The following is a 22794-nucleotide window of genomic DNA, read 5'->3' as shown; positions in this document are numbered from 1 at the left end:
TGTTGGTGATCACTTAAGACAAAATCTACAAGTTCATACACTTTTCCAGACACCAAAAAAGCTAGGAAAGTTCAGGGACCCTGGGTACTCTTAGGTCATCACACCCATCTGGGTTTCTACAGAAGTCTGACTGAGACAAGACAGGATGATGAAGCCTTATACAAACACAGAGAAAAAGAGCAAGAATCTCTTGTCCCTGAAATTGATTGCGAAAAAGAACTTAAAAATAACAAACAGGCAATCCTGGAACTATTCATCACAAACTGCAATGAAGAAAAGTTAATTTCCTGCAACTCTGACAGGTTTCCAAATTTTTGCAATGAAAACACTGATATAATAAGATTTAAGATATTGATATCAGATTGCAAAGACAGGATAGCAATGACCTTTCAAAGAAGTCATTTCCAGAGTTCAATAATAAGATTCCTCCTTTTTTTCTGTGTCATTCTGTATTCATCACATGAAGACTTCTCTAAAAGAATATTAACAATACTGGTTCATATACTGGTAATCATAAACCCCCGAGAATCCCTCAGAATATTTCAAGGGGGGGGGGGAGTGGGGGACTGTTATACCTTACTCCAAAATCTTTTCAAGGGCTTAGATACAATTTTTATAGAAAGACCTTCATACATAATCCCCCCCCCCCTTTTTTTTTAAAGATAATTGTTCATTAAAAAAAAAAAACACCTCCAGATTTAAAACATGATCATAGAGATACATGTTACATGATCATAGAGATAAATTAAGTACTTTGTGTGGATATAAATACATAGGATTTTGTTTAAAATATACAGAATCTGATATCTTCCTTTGATATCTACATTTAATAGTCATTCTAAATCCTAAAATAGGTTTGAATTATAAACAGACCTTTAAATAATGGTAACCCAGTGTCCTCTTTATAGCCTATCTCAGGTACGTGACAATTAGGGGCAGGTTTTTAAAAAACATTCATATTTACATTATGTTCCATTTATTGCCGGATTTGAAGTTCATTCTCTAACTAATCACACCATTTCGACATTAAAATATCAAAGCAGGTATAATTTCTTTGGGAAAGCTGACAAAATGAAAATAAAACTGTCAAAAATCAGATATAAAAATGACAAGGCATTATGAAAAATGAAATAAAAAACAAATGATATGCTTAAAATTTAGCATTTTTGCAGGAACATCTCTCATATTTACATAAGCTAAAGATTGAGAAATAAATGAACATCTAATTGTAATCATTATTTGAATACACCAATATAAACAAAAAGTCCTTGAAGCCCAAATTATTTTTGTAAAACCCACAAGCCAGACCTCTCAAAAAATTAAACAATTTATACAATAAAATGCAGAATAAGTACAATTGTGTATCAGAAACTAATTACCTGACAAACATTACTTGTAATCAACTGTCCTAATCCAAATCAGGTGGCATATGTCGAAGGAAAAATATAGGTCAAGACCTGGATTAAGTAGTCAGAACATTTGTAAATCACCTGAGCAAGGTCATCACTTAATACCTTATCAGCTGATCGTCTATGGCTAGAAGTACATGTCAAATATAATGAAGATTTACCTATACCCTTTTGTATGTTAAATATAAAAAATCATCAAAAGTTGGAACACTTGAAATATTGCTGCAATCCTCATACAAATATGATCCTATCTCTTTTTCAGTCTCCATTTCAAGAAACAATTGGCAAATCTTAAAAACCAGACTTGACTGATAATTAGGGATATAAGTACATTTTACGCATACTGTAAACAAGGTTATCTGTGTCGTTAATTACAAAAATTAGATGCAAGAACCATATGTATTGAAGTTATTTCCACAATACCTGTATGATGCATTGATAACTTATGCTGAATAAAATATATGAAAAAAAGCATAGGTACTCAGAGGACATTAATGCCAAAAATATCACCATGTATAAATTTAGTGAAATTACCCTTAAATGTAAATGTCCACATTTATATTGATTGGAATACAGATTGAAATTAAAAAAAAAAAATTTCTCACGATTTACCTGTACTTGTAATAAGATACATATGTACAAAATTTATGTGCTAAATAACAAGGATGATTTCTCACTTTCTTAAAACATCAAATCTTCAGCTTGTGGGTATTTTATTACAGTTTATAGGTGTGTTAAACCAAAGACAAAATGACTATGAGCTTTATATAAGCAGATTTTATAATACAATCTGCACAGCTGTGTTTAAGCTGAGTCACTCTTCTCTTACTTCATCTGGATTCCTTCCCAAAATCTTATTACCTTATATGGATCAAAAGGTCTCCCCAAATCTTATCATCAAGAATTCCCTCATTCAGATCTAGACATTACCCATCATATATATATTGTCAAGTGGGAACCTTATCCAGATCACAGGGTGACTTCCCTTAAATCTAATCAACAAGAGGTCCCTCTAGATCCAGATCTAGCAAGAGGTCCCTCAATGACCCTCATCCAGATCTAGATATGACCACAAATAAACTGAAACAACAAGAGGTCCCTCATCCAGATCTAGATATAACCAAAAATAAAACAACAAGAGCCCCCCCCCCCCCCAATCCAGATAGAGAAACTACTACAAATAAAACAACAAAAGGCTCCTCATCCTGATCTAGATATAACCACAAATAAAACAACAGGGAGTCCCTCATCTAGATTTAGATATAACCAACAATAAAACAACAAGAGGCCCCTCATCCAGATCTAGATATAACCACTAATAAAACAACAAGAAGCCCCTCATCCAGATCCAGACATATAACCACAAATAGAACAAGAGGCCCCTCATAACCACAAAAAAACAAGAGCCCCCCTCCCCCCATCCAGATAGAGAAATGACAGATCTGATACATTCAGATCATTTAAATCATCCTAAACAACAAGAGGCCTTTTACTATAGAAGTTATTTTTTCCATGTGGTATTAATTTAAGCTATGTACGTAGTCACAACTTTTCTGCAAAAAATTTATCTCGGCATACTTAAAGTATATCTAAGGCATATAGTGGCAATCTACGAAATCCGGTAATTTTCTACCAATAGATTGAACACAGTTTTGTGATTCCATGGAATTTTGACCACGTGGAAAAAAGTATGTTTACAGTATTTAGATAACTCACCCAATCTACTCCTCAATAGGCCTGTTATTCAGATCTCAAAGATATAATCAACAAGTGGATCCTTATTAAGAACCAGATATCTCTCAGGAAGACATCACTCCTAATTTAATTACCAAAAGGATCTATATCCAGATTAAGAAATTTTTGCTAATCCAATCACCAATATTCTCTATCCAGTTGATCTGCCATTATCAGGTTCCGTATACAGATTCAGTTGTCAACTCTATAGAGTCAAAATCCAGATATCTCCCTGTATCTAATAGAGCTGATTATCCAGATCTATAGATATCTCTCCTATTTGAATCACTAGGAGGCCCCTAGTCCTGGTCAACATGGATCTCAATTATTTAATCACTTTTAGGCAGTCATAGAAATCATCAATAGCAATCTGTGACAATCCACACTGAGCAATCCGCTTAAATCCAGATAAAAGGATAGATAAATAAACAAGCATTAATATTTTGATATTACCCCCTTAATGGAAGTAATTAACAATTTCACTCATTGCCTTACCACAGACTATTTCTGTGTCATACATACCATATTTAGTCACAGTTGTTTGAACTTTCAATCACTTTAGGTTATTCTTATAGTTTAAAAAAGTTCTTGAACTCTTAATGAGACTATTATAGATCTAGTTCTCTTCACAAGGCGTGTAAATGGCCTTTAAACAACAATGGCTAGAACGCGCTGCAGATATATAAATAATCCTTTTATATATTTCATGTATATCAGCAATATAGTTTAACTTAAGGGTCACCTTAACAAAAACTGTCCCTTTTCCCTAAGTATTTTTGCAGCAATTATATCTAAAATGACACTAATCTATACATTAATTCAGGTGTTATAAACAAATGACAATTTGTGAAAATCAGATCTTCAACTGGCCAAGAGAACTTTGCAGCACAATGCAATTACCACAATAACATATAATATGCTTAAAATCGGCTTCACTTCTAATCTTACATGAATTTTCAGATACTCATTGAAAATTGATTTCAAATCAAATCAGGCTGTTTTAAACATCATGGACAAGTCATATTTTAAATGAATGAAATTTCTACCATAAAAGTTGCTGAAGATCCTTTTTGAAACATGTTGTAGCAAGTCAGTAAAAACTGTCATCTGAATTATAGATAAAGCCCAAACATAGAAACATTTTCACATTTATGAACTAATTATCTTCACCAACTACCCTAATGAAATAACAGTTAATGATATTCAATTACATTATTAACTCTTCATCATAATTTTATATGGGCAAAAGGACTTAATCACAAATGGCCGCCCTGTCTATTTTTTGTGGAGAAATTGTGTTCCTATTCATTTCAAGCATGTGAAATCAAGCAGGATTATAACCATGAAATCCTTCACAGTATAAAATATCGTAAAAGTGCATCCATGACACATTTCAAGATCCAGAGAGATCACTTTAACGAAAGCCTTCATATCACCATGTATCTCTGTCCCTGTCAGGGGTGACCTAAATGCTCATTCTGTTGATACAACTCTCCAGGCTTTCATTACTTATGAAACAGTTGGTCCACACTACATGTATAGGCTTAAATTAGATTGTCTTAGGAACCTTATTGCTTGTAAATGTATGAGGCCCAAGGGCCACAACACTTGTCTGAGTCATCTTGGATGTTCTTCACAAGAGAGTTATAAAGCTTTTTCCCTCTCTTAACACCCCCCATCCCCCTCAAAAGTGATAAAGTTGAAAATGTGAAAAATTTTTGGATGACACAGAACAAGAAATACAGGCAGATACAGGACACTTTTTTATCAGTTAAGGGCCTTTGACTCACATGAGCTAAAAAGTGTCCAAGAATTTATTGCTAGTTAATATGAGCTAAAAAGTGTCCAAGAATTTATTGCTAGTTAATATAAACTTGAGAAATTTTAAGAAGCTCAGCAATTTCAATGCTCTGATAAAATAGCAAGACACAATTAAGAATACTGGAATAAATGATATCTGCAGGAAAAGCACATGTCCATTACATTCCACAAGTTCAACATACTAAGGAACAGTTTAAAAAAAATTCTGTGTTTAAAGAACCAACCAAAGTAAAATATCCAAACTCAAGCAGCCAGGGATAATCTGGCTTTTCAATCAGCAGGCAGTGATTTTATGGTTTCCATCTAATGACCCTCCTTTGGTTAGATCATTACAGAAATGCATGACTGAGTAATTATAAACATTAATTTGATTTATTAACTTGTCCATTGTGAGCTTCAAGCTCCAGATTTCAAGGCAATGGAGTCTCATATTTCTTTAATCTTCCATAACAATGTTTCCATGCCCTGTTGAATAATTTTTTTAGCTGACCTCCTGGGGTCAATCAGTGACCTAAAAATTGGGTCAGATTCTCCATAATGCCATTCAAGTGCATATACAGAACATGCTCTGTTGATTTCTCCCTATCAGAAAATATTTTCTCCTCCAAATTAAAAATGTTAAATAATAATACATGTATACTTCTCTAGCAAGCAAGATATTGACTCAGTTTTAGCAGGGACCTATATACTAACGGGATAGGCAACTCTCGCAAGTCTCGCGATATCTCATAAGTTGCGGGATTTCGTAAGTCAATTCTAATTAAATATATCTCTTTTAAGTGTTATCAAATATTTAAGAGTAAAATCTTAATTTATCTATCAAAAAATTATTCAAGATTTGTTATTAGCACTGTTTTTACTCCTTATCTTAGAAGTAATAACGTTTATTTAAAAATCAGTGTGTGCCCCAGAAAGGCCATATTTTTGAGAAATCACAGATTTTGGTGGTTGTTTACTTAATTTCTCAGGGGGGGGGGGGGGGGGGGGAGGTTATCACATTAAACTGCCAGAAAAGAAAGGGAATATATAATAGTAAAGCACTTTCAGCAATATGTAAAATTGATTATTGATTTTTTTTTTACTATCAAAACTGGTCCGCTGTACAAAAAAAGAGATTAAAACAAGATTTAAACATGTGATATACAGTGCATAACTCAAGTTGGATAATAACTACTGAGTCACTAGAAAATGTTCCTTGAATGACACTAATATGGAGATGTAGAAAATCACACTTGTAAAGAGATTAAATCACACATAGAAAGTTAGCAATGTAAATCATAGGTTTTTTTTATATATATATATTTGCTTTTCATTAAATTATTCGAAAGAAAATTGAAGAAAATTATTACTGTTACTGAAGGAATATCTGACTTCCTGCAGTATGTATGCTTTATCAACAGATTTCATTTAACTTTTGCAGAAATGAACTATAAAAGTAGTTATGCATATGGTAGAAATCTACACAACTTATGTGGTAAGGTTTTAAGTACTTGAAATTTTCCCCCACATAAAGTCACCAAAATATCCAAGCTCTGGACCATACATGACTATGTATTTAACACCCATTTATAATCTCGTCTGTCAAAATTGCATACTTAAATTTCTAGCATGAACTTTTTCAGAACTGAGAATTCTAAACACACAGTGATAAATTATAATCCTAAATATGTAATTTTATACTGAAAAATCTGTAGTTTATGGACCCATGCATCAAAAATAAGCAGGTAACGGGAGTATAATTGTTTTTTTCCAGTGAAAATAATGAGGAGGGGGTGCTTATAGGGGCATGGACACTCACTGGGATAAATAGGGTAATTGATTCACATGAAGTAAATAATAAACTTAAAAACTACTGATATAAGTAGGTCTTTTTTACCTATTTGATATCCTTGCAATTAATGTTGTATCTTTCCTTAAAAAAAGGACAAAGAATAAAAGAAACGTAAGAAACTGCATGTCTAGGTACAAAAAAAATCTGCTTCCATAAATAAACCAAAAATGCTGGCACACAAAAAATCAGTAAAACTCTTTAATGTTTTACACTTCATGAAAACTGATCTAAGATGTTCAGAGTTGTTTTTAAAATTTCTCTCAACACACACACAGAATAAAAAAAAAAAATGACAACTCTCAGTCTGTGTTGGATGGCACTTTCGACAAAAATAGATTTATCTTAGGAGATATATCTATCTTAGGATAAGATTTATGTTGCATGCATAAAAGAGATGAGGAATATATACTATGAAAATGTAGAAATTGGTTATTCACTTATTTTAGAAGGATTCGTACTTTGGTCCTCTTAATGTATTCCATAGGCCCAAATTCATAATCCCTTTACATATATATTATGTAGAGATACATGTACTAAATTAGCTACTTCATAGTCTTTGACTGACATTTATGCTAGATTTTAAATACCTGTAAGACAAAAGAAGTAATAAAAATAGGGTAGATGGGCATTCTTAATCTTCTACCAAAGAAGGAAACCTTTAATTAATTTCTTAATGTTATTCCATGGAAACATTGTCCTTGAGGTGCTATGTAGTGAATTCTATTTGGTAGCATACCCTTGGACCATGTTGAATGTCTAGAGAGTACAGAGAGCCTACATATCCCCACCTAATCCGATTAACACAGAAACCTGATCTAATTTACCTGGGCAATATATCATATAATTTCATGTTTTTAATACCATTAGAGAGCCATAAATTTTCAAAACAACGCTCTGGGAATATATCATCTGTGTGGATTTAACACTGAAACATTAAAAATTCATACTCTGACCTTTTGTTATCCTAATTTTTTGCAGAAAATACATATTTTGGGTGTAGTATAATAAATCTCCTCAAAATCAAATTTCTATCAAACAAATTCATTAACACAACATTTACCAAGTAAATTTACCATAAGATTATAATTTTAGTCAAATTCATAAAAAGAACAAAGATCATGCAGCTAAAATAATTATGCAGTTTATAAATGGTAAACATCTGAAAAATACTCATAAGTTAATATAATATAGTAGTCCTCATTTACATGTATGGAGTTAGGTAAGTATAAATATGTATTATTTTTATGCAATAAATCATTCAGGAACTTTGTTGAAGTCTCCATAATAATTGGTTCATCAATGACTCAATCATATTCTTTTTATTTCACATACCTGGCTTAACTGTAGTAATTAAACATTAATATGCACATCCAATGCACTCGAATTCATTAAAATTAAACTCTCATTTAATGTTTACAGCTATAGATCTATTCAATGTATAAGTGAATTTTACTCTTTAAAGCACTGAATGTGACATTTTCACCCTCAAAATAAAGAACACAGATAAAAAAATACTTGAAAGAAAAACTAGCTAGATCTATTCAATGTGTATATCTTACTCTTTACAGCATTGAATAATGTGACATATTTTCACACTCAAAATAAAGCACAAAGATAAAAAAAAAACTTACTTGAAAGAAAAGCGCCTTTTCTTGTCAGATATATTTTAGCCTACATACATTCCCAGGTTCCTTGTAATGACAAGACAAGTTCGCTTTTTGTCAATATGACCTGCACAAATGACAACCAATAAGGGTCCCAAAATATTAGCTAACCGAATTTTCTTCCAGCTTGCTTGATTAACTTGCATGTAAGACCCATAGAATTGAGTTCAAGCTAGCATTACCCAAGAGCAGCATTGATAATGTGACACTTGTTATTGTTGACTTAAAATCCCTCTCCTATCCATTTAAAGACTCTACATTACATCAAAGATTTTCTTGTGCGGCAGCTAGGTTTGGTGGCTGAACCTTACTCAGAAGCTGAGCAACCTTGACAGCTATAGATACCGACATCTATACAGCTGACCTACTTTCTTGTATTAGGGAGAAAAAAGAAAGTCCCTACACGTGCAAAGAAATGCTTCATCAATATGCCTTGCAGAAATCCCATTAATCTACTTAGGATCCCATTCCTGGAAATAGATGCTTATACTTGGTGATAATGGCAAATCCATTCAGTGTGATTGGTATCTTTATTATTTCTCGAGTGAAAACTACATAGGGAAAACAATTATGACACTGAACTTTAAAGGGGAGAAATGAAAATACAGGATTAAAAATTCCAGCAAGATTTTGCCAAACACCTGAAAAAACACAGGTACATATAGACAAGAATTAGGAAACTGAACATTTAATGTTCCCAAACAAATATGCATCTAACCTTGACCCAGAAGTTCCTTGTTCTCTAAATTCTTGAACAAAAGAGCAGAGAATGATACACACAGAAAAAGTCATTAATCAGAGAAACACGTTATCATGTGACACTATGATGAATCAGTAACAAATTGGGATTGCACCATGGACCGACTTCTTCTGGCACTAAAACTGGATTAAAATCATACATCAAAGTCTAAATTCACCTTATTTATTTCTCAAAATAATTGTGCACAAAAAAGGTGTGTTTTGTGTATTCCAGCTTAACCTTCTAATCAAATTAATATTTTATTTTTTAAGATAGGATGGTAAACTGGACAGTGCATGGTTCTAGATATATAAACATATCAAAATTAAAATGTATATAGTAAAACTCGTTTAGTACTTAGTAATAAATGAATATAGCGAATTTACTGATATAACAAAGTTTTTTGAGATCCCCGGGAAAATTCTTAACAAATCCTTGGAAAATTTTTTCGGTCATAATGAACACGAATATAACGAATTTACGGATATTGATTTTGTATCTTGTAAAAGTTAAAAATAATGCAATATACATCTTTTATATCAAATTTTTAAAATCACTAAATTTAAAGTATTGAACTGACATTATTTTCAATAAGTATGTATATGTTTGAAATTAAATTCATCTAAAGCTTTTAGTTCTCCAAGATATTTTTTGTATTTAATATTTCCCTGAACATATTCGGCAGTCATACATAAAGGAAAACATCTACTGCAAATTTGTTACATATAATTTTATGAATTCCTTATGCGAATACAACGAATTACGAATATAGCAAAGTAAATTAAAAGGTCCCCAGGACTTCACTATAACCGAGTTTTACTGTAATACAGTGGAAACTGTCTAACCCGATACCTGTCCATTTCATTTAGAATTCTGACCCTTATTTAAATTCCCATTTTACTGTTTTCTCTGTTTTTCACACTGTGCAATCTGACACCCTGTCTATTCCAAAACAAAATTTGTCTCCCAAAGCATGTCGGATTGGACAGAATTCACTGTATATCAATGTCCCCTAAACTGAATATTTACCTTTTGAATTTTTAATCTTTATCATACACTTTTTAAGAAAAGTATAAATCTGTCAACTTAACACTTTTGAAAGGTTAAGTTTTAAAATTTTAATAGTTTCAAGCAACAAACAAGTTTCAGTGCTTTCATTGTAGAGGGATTTATTACATGGAAATGGAACAATGAATGTAAACAAGATGCAAAGAAATTAAAATTAAGCATTAATTTAAAGTTCATTATATAGTTTAAAAATCATGTAAATCTTTCAAGGCAAACACCTTATGGCAATAGACTCTTCAAATAAATATCACAAGTTACACAAGAGTTCTATTGTTACAAAGAAACATAGGTAATCAGAGAATACAGAGCTCGATCACCTTGATGAATGTTGTCTTTAAGTAAGGAAGAGTCTCACATTAAACTAATAATCTAGTAGTGCACATCCCAAGATGCAACATTTATGCAATTTTGATCTGATAGGGCTTGCAGTTATTTGGGAATAGATTTATCCAAATACTTCAAACTAGTCACTCATCCAGAAAATGTAATTCAAATCCAGCATCTGAAGCAAGCCTGAGAGTGCTTATCCCTTGATGCATCAGCCATGCAAATTTGGTTTAGATAGGCCTTATAGTTTCTTGGTAAAAGACCTGCACCCAAAACTTTAACCTGGTCCATTATCTGGAAAATGTATGTCAGATCCAGCATCTGAAGCAAGTCCATTCTGCATCCTTAGATGTATCATCCATGCAAGTTTGGCCAACAGGGCATATAGTTACTTGGAAATGAGACCTGCTCAAAAGACTTTAACCTGTTCACTCTTCTATAAAATGTAGGTTAGATCCAGCATCCGAAGCAAGCCTGGTAGTGTGTTATCCAAGAATCTCGGATTAGGTAGTGTGTAGATGTATCATCCATGCAAGTTTGGTCAACAAAGGGCTTAGAGTTACTTGGAAAAGAGTCCTGCACCAAAACTTTAACCTGTTCACTCATCCGAAAAAATTTAGGTCAGATCCAGCATCTGAAACCTTGCCTGGTAGTGGGCATCCTTAGATGTATCAACCATGCAAGTTTGGTCAACATAGGGCTAATAGTTACATGGAAATGAGACTTGCACCAAAAACTTTAACCTGCACCAAAACTTTTAACCTGCTCCAAAAACATTAACCTGGCCATTCCTTAGCTGAAATTGCAGCATCTGAAACCTTGACTGGTACAATGAAACACACTAGAAGCATCTTCCATGCATCTCTGATTAATGTAGGGCATCAAAATACAAAAAAGAAAACTGCACCAAAAACTTTAACCTGGGACGCCGATGCCGAGGTTATCACATAAGCTCCCCCCAACTTCCTTGAGGTGAGCTAAAGAGACACATTCTGTGACATATTTTGGGGCTGGTACACAGGGTAAGGCTTACCTTATAAGTCATGAAACAAGATCTAGCTTAATTACCATGTGTACACCCTTACACGTTTTTATCAAACCTTACAAGCCTGACTTATGAATAGTCAGCACTGCTTTATTTCTTAATACAAGACTTAGCTGACTTTTTCTTCTTAGCCAATGAAAACCATTTGCCCAATATACATGTGGGTAAATTGGAGTGGACACAAACTGTTTTTGAATTAAATAATGAATATATCCTCAAATGCTTCTGTTCAACCTCTTCCTCTTTTTAAGCAGTGTGAATGCATTGGTCAGTAAAATTATTACAATGCCAGGTAGTAACATCATCTATTTTAATGACTGAATGCCCTGTTTAATTAAGGCTTAAAATCAAGTGGAGTTTATGGAAATGTTGTTTTACTATTATTCTGTAAGTTTTGTCTTAGTGTGTGGACATGAGAGCTGTACATCCATCAAAAACATTAGGTTTTAGTCTTCTAAGGCAAACCTTAATTACTATGTGTATCCGGTAAACTATGAAAAAAAGTGAATGTGCTGTTATAGCCATATTTCTTAAACTGGTAACAAAGACAACTGAATTAACACATGTAACTTCAGAAGTATAATTATTTTACTGATAGAACATAACAAATGACAGCATGAAAATTGCTGTGTAACACAAGACTTGGCATTATGAAGAACCAGGATAGGTTATGACTGACCATACCCTTATAATTACACTGAGAACAAAAGAGTGACAGAGGAAGTGCTTCTAAGGGGAGTTAGGTTATCCACATTTAATTTGACCATTAAAAAAAAAGCAATACTAATGAATCTCAGAGGTCAACACATATATTGACCTTATTCTCTTTACAATATTTGACTTTGAGTATACAAATGAAGTCATATTTTTTACCCTCAATATATTAATTTATGTTTCCATTTTGATTTACAGGTAAGCTATCACTGTACATAGAATTATGATCACTTACAGAGCAAAATTACTAGGTTTTATAATTAAGAAATTCTGAATGAACCCTAACAGAAGTTCTCCACAAAACTTAAAATGAGTTAAAAATTTAAATTTTACAGTTCTTCATATATAAAAATAAAAGCTAGATCATCATTTTTTGATAATTGGTAATTTCAAAGAATATGGAATCCATTTAAAGTAAAATTATTCCAAATAAAAGTCACATGACTCTGACACTCAAATTAAGACTAATTGTATAATTAGGTTTAAAGCACAGTGAGTCCACAATTTTATACTTAAAAAAATTTAAACAGAAAATCTTTGACAAACACTCATACAAAGATAAAAGCCAAGTCATGAAAAATTGTCTCTTTTTTTCTATATACCCTAATAACAAGGGTCCCATTGTTTATTTTGAGATAACCCCTTCCCCTCCTTCTGTTTATAGACTTGAATTCTCGTTCTTCATCTTAAGTATTCTTTATTGAGATCACAACTGATAAAACCAGGTATCATGCAGATTTCGGGCACAGTGTCAAGAAATTTTCTATTTCTTACATTATGCAAATAAATAGCTTGACCCAGATTCTAATGCATGCATCTTCTCCATATGTCACATTACCTCACATAAAGAAATAAAGCCAAGGCCAAACATAATGGCAAGCCTGATTTTTATCTTTTGTAACAGCTTCTTTTACCTTTAAAAATCCCCTAAATCACAGTGTTTTTTCTAATGAAATGTTTGGCACTAGATGTTACTGAAATTGAACATGGCAACCTGTGTCATGCCTTAAACACAGTGGGTACAAACTCATTTGATTACATCTTCACATTAAACTTAAGAAAAAAGGAAGTAAAATTAAGAGTATGGTAAAAAGAACATTCCAACCTCTGGCAATAAATTATTATTGCCTCTCATGAAATAACCAAAACCCACTGCTGCCAAGAACCTGTGTCAACTTGGAAAAACTGAACAGACTACCATATGATCTGTGTATCTGCTTATATCAGTTATATTCTTAGACAAAGGTTTCTGTTTAATATTATTAATTCTAAAATTATGCCTAATGCAGCAAAACAGATTATGACAAAAAGAAATAGTCAATTTTCACTATCTCAAACTTTATGGGACCAAGGAAAAACTTTGAGATACCCAAGGATTTGAGATATCAAGGTTGAAATACATGAAGAAAAAGTGGTTGGAACTTCCAACTCACTTCAAAATATTCATGGTGTTCGAGACATTGGTGTTCAAGATAATTCTTTTTTTTTTTTAAGATATTTTTACATTTAATCAGTAGAAACTGATGCCAAACAAGAACAAGAAATCAATTATTTGTCCATTGAATGATTAATAGTTTAAGTAAACCAGATGTGTTTCTTTGTCACAGTGCCCCTGAAAAATCACACATTACCTTTGACCTTGACCTGACCTAAAGATCTGACCTTGACCTCTGAATCTTCTTGGCTAAATAGTAAACTTATGTCACAGAATCCAATAGTAAGCCAAATGCTAATTTGTGAACAGTCTAGAAGACAGACAATTTAACATACCAAGAGCTAAATACAATCTGATTGTTACCTTGACTGCATGAAAATACTCTAAAAATGATATAATAAGTGAGACAGTATTTGGTATATGTAAGGAGTCCCTGCAATTAAGTTACATACACTGCTAAAGGCAATAAATACAGCTAAATCAGGTCAATAGGACAACAGTGCCTGCTAATGCATTGGCAAATGAAACATGTCTCAAGCCAAAAATAAAGTGCAAACAATCATTATCTAATGGATAGATTAGGGACAAGGGATAGAAGTATGATGTGTAGCATATATACGTCAAATCCACAAGTAATTAGAACAATTCGTCTTAAGTAATGAAAAATGTTTTAATCAAGTAAATTTATATTTCCATTGTAGCCATCAATTTTTAGTGTGAGTCCCAAAGATAATTTTTTTCTTTTATTTCATACTATTAATAAATTCTGCTAACAGTTGGCAAATTCTGGTCCAATATTTTATATTTTCTTCTCTTTTTTTAATTATCAGATACACAGTTCATCACTTCAAAAACTGGAGTGACCTTAATTCCATGGTGTTATCTTCCGGCTGATTAATATATACCGGTATTATTGACATATGTCTGTTTTGATTACTTCTGGTTACATTCTCCGACACATTTCTAATTTTATTCTATAAGAGGAAAATGTGTCAAACTCAGCAGTTCCCAATCTTTTAGACATCTTCAAGCTTATTAATTTAGTACATGTAGTTCAAATTTATTATGCTGAACTTCATTCTTCAACAGTCTTTTCTAGGGATGTCAATTTTGTCAATAATTCATATTCGAATATTCAATGAAAGTATTCGAATATATTCGAATATTCGATAAAATAAATAAAATCTGTTTTATTTTTAATATGCATCATCCTACTCTCGTAGGTATACTTATCTAGGAAGTAAAATTGTATTAAGACTTTTTTAGGTGTAAAATAAGAAATTCCATTTGATATTTGTCAATGTGTGAAATAAATAATTGATTTAGATGTAGAAAAGTATAATTTTAACAAATGAAACATGTACTTATAGTAGCCCCACCTGAGGAACCAGTCGTCTCACAAAAGGCAAGATAGCCGTAACAGTATACTGTTCAGATTTCAATACGTGTAATAAATTACAATTATCTGCCTGATAAGAGATATGATTATAATCTTTGATACAATGTAAACAAATATTTCCATAGACAATTTTCCTAGGTAATTAACTGTTTTCCCGATAATGAATATAAATAATATGCACAACCTGAGATAATCAAGTAATTTACACATTTATTCTGAAATTAAGCCCTTTACAATATTAATTACAGATTAATTCTATCGGACATTCATTCAATGATCAATTAATTTTATTTTGATAAGTATACTCTTCGCGCCTTTTAGATATTCTTAGATTTCATTTGTTGTCCTCGATTCTAGATCCGATCGTATCTTTAACTAATAAAAGCTATGAAAGTACGTTTTGTATTATACATAAAGCATTATTGTACAATTCTTTACAACTCCTTACTCAAAACAAAATACATGTAATTTAGAAGATTTATAAGATAAGAAAGTAGTGAAAGAAATCAGGCGATCGAAATTGATCGCTAGTAAATTAAACAGGGAAAATTCCAGCACTGTTCTAATCAAAATTTATTAATCACAGTACTTCTTTTTATGAAATCTGAAAAACACCGAATATTCAAATCTTAAATTCATATTCGAATATCAACTCATCGAATGAATATACGAATGTTCGAATATTCGTTGCCATCCCTAGTCTTTTCCCTTTGTGCCTAACTTTATACGCCACCATGTCAGAGATTGAGAGATTGGGGGAGGGGGGGGCTGGTCCTTGTCTCTAAGGCTCTGTTTCTTTCTCTCTGTCCATCTATAAACTTAAGAATGGATTCCTCTCATATTCATTGTATTCAAAAATTAAATTTCCAGAGATTTAAGAAGACAATATCACTGAGTGATACGGCATCAATTGGATTAAATTTGACCATCTTATTTATGGCACAAAGTCAGGTCAGGGTCATTATCTTTTTCCTTAACATTAAGAATCAAAATGATACTGTTGCCAGTCATGTGACGCCTACTTCTATATCAAAAGATTGTCTTCTTTTTTGCATTAAAAGGTGATACCACTTAGTGCCTCATGAAACTACAAGTACCATACTAAGATAAACATCGGCTAAACTAAATTTCTTCTATTTTTGGTAACTTTTTAGGGGATATTTTTAATTTTTATATGCTTCATATATCTAAAGGACTATATTCGGTAATGACCAATATTTGCCATCAAAATCAAAATTTGACGGAGAAATATATAATTATGTTCTAAAACAGGGGGATACTTGAAAGCATTGAATATTTTCATTGGCCATGATGTCATATGTTAGATAAAACATCAGGAAAATGATGTAAATTCAAAATTTCTATGATTTAAACTAAAAAAGGTGTATATTACGTGAATATTTTGAGTAAATGTCACAGGGCATAGGTCTTCTCCAAATCAGTGTTTTGATATAATGTGTAGAATGCATGATTATATCAGTGAAATATGTGAATATGCCCGTCCGGAGCAGGTCTGCTCTATATATAAATTTTATAGTAAAAATTGAGAAAAAAATTCCAATTTTACCCATTTTCTGAAAAATAATACAAAATCCAAATAGTCTGTGATGTCACAGAAGCAAAAATTGTCAATAACCTAGCTACTTCCAAACCATAATATTTTTTGTTAATTTAGATTTTTCATGCAATATATACAAGTTTCTTTGGAAAATCACATTTATTTAATATACCCTTAAACATTTAAAGTCCTTAATAATTAATTTCATTTACTTTAGAAAATTCCTTTCTGCTTTGGTGCCTTAAATTGTATAAAAATGTTAACCAAAATCATTATTCTGTAGTAAATTTGAAAAGCAGAAAAGGAATTATTTTCATATGCCACCATTCCACCAACAAGAGGCCCACGGGCCTTATAGGTCACCTGAGTATTGTGTAACAACTTTCCAACAATTGAATTTGGTTCGTATTTTAAACCAGAGGCCATGTAATTCACAATTTTGAAAGAGGCACTATTGCTCATCATAACTATACGGTTAGCATGCTTACTTTGATTACCAGAGGCAGAGCAGAGGAACAAAAACAAGAGAAGAAGGAAGATCAGGATCAACAAAATAATTAGTCTAGTATTCACTATCAACTCAGAAATTGAGTTCTAATCTGTCCCCCACTTAACACTAATCACCATGCAGCCTATTAACAAACTATTAGTGCTTCTGTACTATTTATAAACCCATATTAAGACCTCTAGCATTGACCTCTCTTATGGTCTTTGAAGAACTTTTAATAAGATAAGTTATTTTTGTCTCATTTTTATTTATCTATTACTTACAGGTCTACCTGATTATTAAAACTAAGAAAGTACTTTTTTAATTATACGATAAACATTCTTGCATAATTATCTTATTCTATTAACCTTTCAAATACATTATTTACAGTGATTAATTATCAAAGGTGAATGGAAAAGGGGAATAACTTCTCTCAGTAGAATACAAATTAATAGAGCCCTGCCCAGGACCAGAATGCTTAGACAAATGGTTCAGATGTTTAAAAATCTGGTAGAAATACGCTTACTCATATCATTTAAACTTTTACTCAGTTTGCTTCCGATATGCCAAGAAGCAGAGAAGAATTTCACAGGTACAATGCATTTTCACTACAGATTCAACAAAGCCTTACCCTAACACCAGAACCCAAGACCAAGGGTCAAGAAATTTACAAATTTGGAAGAGTTACCCTCATCATCATTACTATGGACTTCAAAGAATTAACACTTTTCCACTATATTATCAAAAGCCCCCCCCACCCCTCGTTATGCCAGAACCCCTGACCTAAGGACCACAAGATTTAAAAATTCTGTTCGAAGCTCCCATTTTTATCATAGCTAAGCAATTTATTTATCAGCTCAACACTAAGGAGCCGACAGGATTAATTAATGATTAATTAATAGAATTAATGCTTTTTCACTATATAATCAATAGAGCCCCCCCCCCCCCCTCCTCAAGAACCCCCAAAACTGAGGCGATATATTTAAAAATTTTGGAAGAGGCATCCTTGTCTATCATAATCATGCACTTAGTTTGTTAAAATAATCTCCAGTAGCAGAGAAGAAGATTTTCAAAAAATCAATGCATTTTCACTATATAATCAATAGAGCCCCGCCCTAACACCAGAACCCCTGACCCTGGGGCCATGAAATTCACAATTTTGGAAAAGGCATCCTTATGCATCATAACCATGCACTTAGTTTGTTTAAATAATACCCAGGAGCAGAGAAGAAGATTTTCAAAGAATTAAAGCATTTTCACTATATAATCAATAGAGCCCCGCCCTAACACCAGAACCCCTGACCCAGGGGCCATGGCTTTCACAATTCTGGAAGAGGCCCACCTCCTCATCATAACTATGTACTTAGTTTATCACCTTAATGCCCAGGAGCAGAGGAGAAATTTTCAAAGAATTAATGCATTTTCACTATATAGTCTATAGAGCCCCGCCCTAACACCAGAACCCCGACCCTGGGACCATGAAATTCACAATTTTGGAAGAGGCACTCTTGCTCATCATAACTATGTACTTAGTTACTTTATTAAATATCCAGAAGCAGAGAAGAAGATTTTCAAAGAATTAATGCATTTTCACTATATAATCAATAGAGCCCCGCCCTAACACCAGAACCCCTGACCCTGGGGCCATGAAATTCACAATTTTTAAAAAGGCACTTTAGCTCATCATAACTATGTACTTAGTTCCTTTATTTAATACGCAGGAGCAAAGAAGGTTTTCAAAGAATTAATGCTTTTTCACTATATAATCTATAGAGCCCCGCCCTAACACCAGAACCCCTGACCCTGGGGCCATGAAATTCACAATTTTGAAAGAGGCACTCTTGCTTATCATAACTATGTACTTAGTTCCTTTATTTGATACCCAGGAGCAGAGAAGAAGATTTTCAAAGAATTAATGCATTTTCACTATATAATCAATAGAGTCCCGCCCTAACACCAGAACCCCTGACCCTGGGGCCATGAATTTCACAATTTTGGAAGAGGCACTCTTGCTCATCATAACTATGTACTTAGTAACTTTATTTCATACCCAGGAACAGAGAAGAAGATTTTCAAAGAAATAACACACTTTCACTATATGATCTATATAGCCCCACCCTGGGGCCAGAACCCCTGACCCTGGGGCCATGAATTTCACAATTTTGGTAGAGGGCTCAATGCTTATTACAATGATGCCAACAGTTTGACTGCTTGATGTCCAGGAGTAAAGAAGAAGATTTTTAAAGATTGCATTATTTTTGGTGGTTTTAGCCCCACCCCTCAGGCCCCAGGGGGGCAGGGACCATGAAATTCAAAATTTTTGTTCCCCTTCACCCATAAATGCTGTATACCAAATTTGGATGTAATTGGTTCAGTGGTTCCAGAGAAGAAGCTAAAAATGTTCAAAAGTTTACGACCGACGAACGACGTACGACGGACGACGACGGACGAAAACGGATAGCAATAGGTCACCTGAGTTTACTCAGGTGACCTAAAAATATAGTCCCAGCTAGATTTTAAACTCAGTTTACCATTTCTATTTAAAAGTCGTACAATTGCAAAAAGGGAGAAAAATGTGATGCTTTATATCCCTAACATTTACAAATAAAAGACATTTCAATAAAATTAATATACACTGTACTTTGAATATTTCATTTGGTCAGAAACCAAACATTAGAATCCTTTCTTAAACATTAATTTTGCTTATTCTTTATGAATATCATGTTATACTTAGCTTTAAGAATGCTTATGACCACATAGCCTAACTCAAGGTCATTTGGACAAAGAAGATAATTCAAGGTCATAAGGACTGGAAGTGTAAAATTCTTGTCAAGTCCATAACTTTGTACTGGAGAAACATTTGAAGCTTATATTGGCACACCGGTAGGTTATGATTAGAGTCATTAGGACAAAATCATAAAGATTAGAAGTGTAATATCTTTCTCCACTATGTAATGGAGAAACATAAGATCATATTTTTTAAAAAATTTAAGGTACAGCTGTATTATAAGAGAATGTTTCAGGACCCTCAGCCAAGGCCAATGGGATATGTCAAGGTCAAATTTGTAATCAATACAACTGGATCATTGGTGTTTCAAATATCTTGTTTTTGCGAGACCCTCTGCCCCCAACACCATTTTCCAAAAGACATCCTCCATTTCACTCTTCCAGAGAATTGAAGTTGATCAGCAAGCCTAATATTGACTTACTTTTTTATATTGCTTAAGATACAGAGAATTTCTATCCCCCCCCCCTTCTCAAAAAATAAAATATATATGTAACAGAATTATCCCAATAACATTGCAGAAATAAGACCTATACAATTGGTACTCAATCTACCCCAAAAAATTATATTGACTTGTGTGATGCAATCTGTCATAACTTCAGCCCTGCCAACAAAACAGTGTTAAGGTCATGGATTATTTCTTACAGAACACACACTTAGCTTACATATAAAACATTGTAAAACTATAATAGCAAGGAAGATTGATGTGGATAAAAACCTGAAGATAATGTTGATAAGATGGAGGTACAGATTTAAAACAGATTCATTTGTGTACTGGATTTATGATATTGATCACTCTTCCAAAATCTTCACATTTTGCACTCAAGTATTCTAAGCTCATGCAGATAGATAGAAGTCAATTTTCAATATTTTTCCGAAATGTGCCGACTAGTTGCTCAATATGAAGTTCATCAGAATCTTAGCTCATTGTTTCATGGTTATACACATCTTTTCTTTTCTTTTCTTTTTTTTAACCTTTATTGCTTGCACAAAAAATCAGCAATTTTTACACAGATTTTAGAAAACTCAGAAAAAAAATTGGGCAGCAAAATTAATCTATTCAGATAATCTTGCCTTACAAATCAATGCTTGTTTAAATCTGCTTTAATTACATGTACCATCTTCTAAAATGATTAGTCTCCAAAAGTTTACTTATAATGCTACGAGAGAATAAAAATACAGCATAAAGATGATCAAAACCTACCTTTATAGAATTACACTGAAATCAACAGCAAAGAGAAATCCTCTAAAATAAAGATCCCCTCAACTTATGCCTTCCTCTATTATAAATAACCCCCTCTGTAATAAATAGCTCCATCATATGACTTAATGCTGCAAGAAACATCACCCCCTTTATTTTTCACCCCCATAGTAATAACCTGACCTAAACATTGTCATTTATCACAGTCTTTTCTTACAGCTTAGTGCCAACAGTTAAAGATAGCAATGACACTCTCTGGTGAAGTTAGCTGTATAATTAATAAAGAAAAATCTCACAGAGGTCACTGGTCATTTACATTGTAATGTAATCTACACTCATGATATAGCTGCCACGCCCCCATTCATGCAATGTATACTTTTGAACACTGACTTAAGGTAAGAAAGTAATTAATAACAATGAGACAAGGGAAAGTGGTAATTGTACATTAGAGGTGCAATTTTCAATTGTATATTAGAGAGGTAAAATTAATTTGCACATAAGAGGGGCAAAATTAATTCATATCAAATTCAAATTTACACTACCTGAGGATGCTTATTCCCCGCAGATATTGATAATCATGGCTTTGCTGTTCTTGAGAAGATATTTAAAGAATGATGTTTTTTTTCTCTATATTCCTTTGCAAAAGTTTGATCTACATCTATCATAGATAAACATTCAAAGTTAGTACAGTAAAACTCATTTAGTATGAACAAGGATATTGTGAATTCATGGATATAGCGAAGTTTTCATGGATCCCCAGCTATATAAATTTAACGAATTCCTTATACGGATAAAACAAATTACGGATATAGCGAAGCAATTTCACAGGTCCCAGTGACTTTGTAATAACCAAGTTTTACTGTTAAATATATTTAAAACATTTTATTTCAAAAACATTAATTTTGCTCGGTGATAATAGTACATAATCCATAATTTAAAACAACTATAAATAGTATACCGTATAATCCCTATTAACCGCCCCTGCCCCTATAAGTGCCCCCCTAGGTCTTTTTCAATTGTCGGGAAATAAGGGCCCCCTGTACAGTAATTAAAATCATCCAGAATCATATCGAAAGTCCGCCATAATTTGAAGAAAGTGAAAATGAAACTTGGTTATTGGGTAACTTGTACGTAAAGTATTCCTAAAAGTGAAAGATTTTTAGAACGACCTAATCATTATGTATTTCTGACAGTGAAAGTTACCTACGAAATTTGTTCTCCTTGTGTATTCTCTAATTTCTCGGTGGAAAAATGAATCATATAGCATAATTTCGATAGATTATCTTAACTTAAAGGAAAGTTAGACAACCTTTTAGTGGTTCTCAGAATTTCTTTTTTTTCAACAGATTTTTTGAAGTTGAAATATGACATAAAAAATTATAACTAGAATACCAAAATAACCGCCCCCTTTTCGCAATTTTCTAAGCGCCCGGGGCGGTTAATAGGGATTATATGGTAAGCAAATTTTACCCCCATAAAAGTCCAATTTTGAAAATCTCTAGAAATTAATATACACAATTGTATCTTGAATTGTATCTTGAATTTACATCATCTTTTTGATATCATATGTAACATAT

General features: G+C 32.7%; 1 protein-coding gene across 5 annotated transcripts in view; it reads right to left on the bottom strand.

Annotated features, from left to right (window-relative positions):
* LOC133173788 (uncharacterized) overlaps positions 1-22794 on the bottom strand; it is a 74085-nt gene that overhangs the window by 20601 nt on the left and 30690 nt on the right. The window contains exon 1 of one of the 5 annotated variants that reach the window (XM_061308832.1): positions 21221-21310. The exons of 3 other annotated variants lie outside the window; for them this stretch is intronic. The gene's annotated coding sequence lies outside the window, so the exon portion shown is untranslated. Of the gene's footprint in view, positions 1-8426; positions 8638-21220; positions 21311-22794 lie in introns of those variants that run through there. One more of the 5 variants, XM_061308831.1, reaches the window with a different exon arrangement.

This window comes from Saccostrea echinata, unplaced genomic scaffold (assembly GCF_033153115.1).
Source record: "Saccostrea echinata isolate AGI-Se365-2 ecotype Australia unplaced genomic scaffold, CSIRO_AGI_Sech_v1 ptg000056l, whole genome shotgun sequence".
Lineage (NCBI taxonomy): Eukaryota > Metazoa > Mollusca > Bivalvia > Ostreida > Ostreidae > Saccostrea > Saccostrea echinata.
This window is presented reverse-complemented; position numbering and strand designations above follow the sequence as displayed.